We start from the raw sequence: 2,979 nt of genomic DNA on the forward strand, positions 1-2,979 counted from the left end.
TACTTACCAAAAAACAAAGGCCGATGTAAAGTTTATTCATAACCTAAACAAATAGTATCTACATTATTTATTAATAAACCTTTCCCACCAACATGTGATCACGTAAAACGATATCCCGAATGGATCATTCGATGTGAAGGCTGAACTCAGCACTCCTTCAAGTCGATAGTAATTCGATTAAGTGATTATCGATGGAATAGCTATCGACCAATGCTATCGATCCGCTAGCAATCAATTAACAATCGATTATCAACGGTTGATGGACTGGTTGTCGACCAGCAATCGACTGCACTAGTCGATTATTTATCGACTGCACTAGTCGATTACCTATCGACTGCACTAGTCGATTAAGTATCGACTGCACTAGTCGATTACCTATCGACTGCACTAGTCGATTACCTATCGACTGCACTAGTCGATTACCTATCGACGGCCTCAAGAATCATCATCGAGTGTCGTATACTCAGACCGACTCATAACCGACAATTCGGGCGAAATTTTCGCCAACATTCGACTTCCAATATTATTTATTAATATTATTCAGTATATATCGAACAAAATATCAGAGATAAATGTTCGATCTTGAAAAATAAAAGTGCAAGTATTTCAAGTGAATGAATTAATGATATTTAAATCATTGCTTGAAACAATAACGTTATCTATAGCACACATAAATTATCCATCAGGGAAAAAAACTCAATATTTGTAGAACTTGCGAAGAATAACACAGCGGTGATATATAACGTATTTCGTGCACGAAGTCCTCGCATTGGGGAGTTATTCACGTTGAAAAACGGAAAGCTGTAGAAAAACAAGCGCCTTCAACAATGAAATTCTTCGCCGTTTGTTTATTCGTAATGCTCCTGGCAGTCGCTACGACGGCCCAGCAGTGTCGACATGTCGGCAGATGGGTAAATATCTCTAATTGAAATTAAGTTAATTGAGGTCAAAAAATGGAGTCAAATCTCCACTCAGTTTAGTGCTCAATAGAATAGAGTAGTATATTTCAATACAAGTGCGATGGGATGGTAATGAGTGTGAAGTTGGCGGGCCGAGGTGAGGCCGAGGACTGCCAATCAGACGAGTTAAAACACCCCGTGGCACCTGTATCCGGACTATACTTTTTGTTGGTGATGTTCAAGGACCCTGGCAGGAGATGAGGAATGGCCGACAGTGGGCCGACATTTGGCCAATGCTGGCCGACTGTCGGCCATTCCTCATCTCCTGTTAGGGGGAGTGGCGAAATGTGTCATTTTTCATTTACAAGTTTTGACTTTTCGGTTACAACTAAGGAAAAGGCATTTTTCGACACGGGCTGATTGTAGCAGTAGTGACAAAATAGTGCATTATGTTATCGGTGCGCTATTTCCACGTTTCGAGTCGAGAAAGTCGAGTGGGTCTGCGAATGGGGAATAACTTTCGGTGATTTTTTAAATTGAATTGTATGACTTCTCAACAATTAATCATCATTAATCATCATTCGTGATAAATAATTAGTGATGAATTGGTGTCTTTCAATTAGTCTTAATTTCTGGATTTCAAGAATTTAAAAGACTTAAAGAATAATTATTTCGGGACCGAAGGGGGCATGTATCGATAATCGTATATAGTTAACATTCAGGAAAAAGTTTTAAAGGGCCTGCGATGATTAAAATTAAATGTTTATGGGAGGGTCAAGACGATTGGAAGGGATCGCGGGAATAATTTCGAAGAGTAAATTATGTTGCATTTGTATTAATGATTTCTGATTATTTCTGAAATCATTTGTGGCTCTCAATATTTCCAGCGACTTGTCATGATTTTCAGGAGTAATTAGGAAGGATCTAATATCCTACGGTTACCAGGAACAAAATCACTTAATTTCCATTGCCGTCTAGTGATCAATGAATTTCCAATCGAGTGGTCAAGTGACATTCTAAAAGACCAGTCCCTCGCCGAAATATCTCAACAATCAGAGATACAGCGGGGGAATTTTTTAAAAAACAACCGCAATTCAGAGAAATTAATTATTGTTTTCAATTTCAGTGTACATCGAGTGAACAATGCTGTACGGCCTATTGTCGCGACAATCGTTGCCTCCGTTGTAAGTGAAAAAAAATCATAATTCAATGAAGAAAAAAGACATTGATTGCTCTTATCATTCAGTCCCTGATAAAATCTTGCTGACGAAATGAATAACAAAAAATATTCGTCACTCGTCCGAAAAGAACTCCTTTGCGGCCTAGTGATGAAATGTGCGGTATTAATCGAGCATTAATGTCCTAGGGGGAATAATTCCATCTGAAAGAGGTCGCCATAACCCGTGCTCCCTGGTCAGATGCGCATATGGACCATGCGTAGTTCAGCAGGTTCGATGTCCCAACAGGCCAGGCTGCCCTGGAGTGGCGAGATGCACCAATCGTGTAGTGCAATAATTTCATGAAGTACTGATTGAGAATGTAAAAATGTACAAAAAAATCGACGAATAGTGTTTACAATATATTATTCTAATTAAAAAATCATGAAACGAAATTTATCACGACCTTTCGCCTTCACATGTCCCCAATGCTCACTATGCTGCGAAAAAAATTGGTCATTTTCAAAATGTGACATGCTAAAATGGCTATATTATAGCTCATGAATATTGATATATGGGGTATGTGGGTCAAAGGAAGTTTGTCTCAAAGACATAAAGGTTTAACAGATGGATATACTTATTAACACCACTATACACTGCTAAACACTACAACTTATTATCGAGATACGCGGTAGCGTATCGGCCAAGTACACATTTCGAAACAAAACAAGCCGAGTGCTCCCAGGTATCTATACACGACCCAACTACCACTTCCATTTTATATTGTTTTTTACTGGCTACACGCCATCTCTAAAAAGTACTTTCTGTGTGCCACGTCCCCCCCCCCCAAATATTTTACCAAATTAATTTACCCAATAATTAGACAAATAATGAATTGATCTACAAACGATTGCCTATCGATA

At 38.7% G+C, this 2,979-nt stretch overlaps 1 long non-coding RNA gene across 1 annotated transcript; it reads left to right on the forward strand.

The window, feature by feature from the left end:
- The first annotated feature begins 569 nt into the window (after positions 1–569).
- LOC135166721 (uncharacterized) lies at positions 570–2,511 on the forward strand. Its single transcript, XR_010299742.1, has 3 exons — positions 570–911; positions 2,026–2,083; positions 2,266–2,511. It is a non-coding gene; the product is annotated as an uncharacterized LOC135166721 (long non-coding RNA).
- Positions 2,512–2,979: the final 468 nt, after the last annotated feature.

This window comes from Diachasmimorpha longicaudata, chromosome 10, assembly GCF_034640455.1.
Source record: "Diachasmimorpha longicaudata isolate KC_UGA_2023 chromosome 10, iyDiaLong2, whole genome shotgun sequence".
In the NCBI taxonomy this organism is placed as follows: Eukaryota; Metazoa; Arthropoda; class Insecta; order Hymenoptera; family Braconidae; genus Diachasmimorpha; species Diachasmimorpha longicaudata.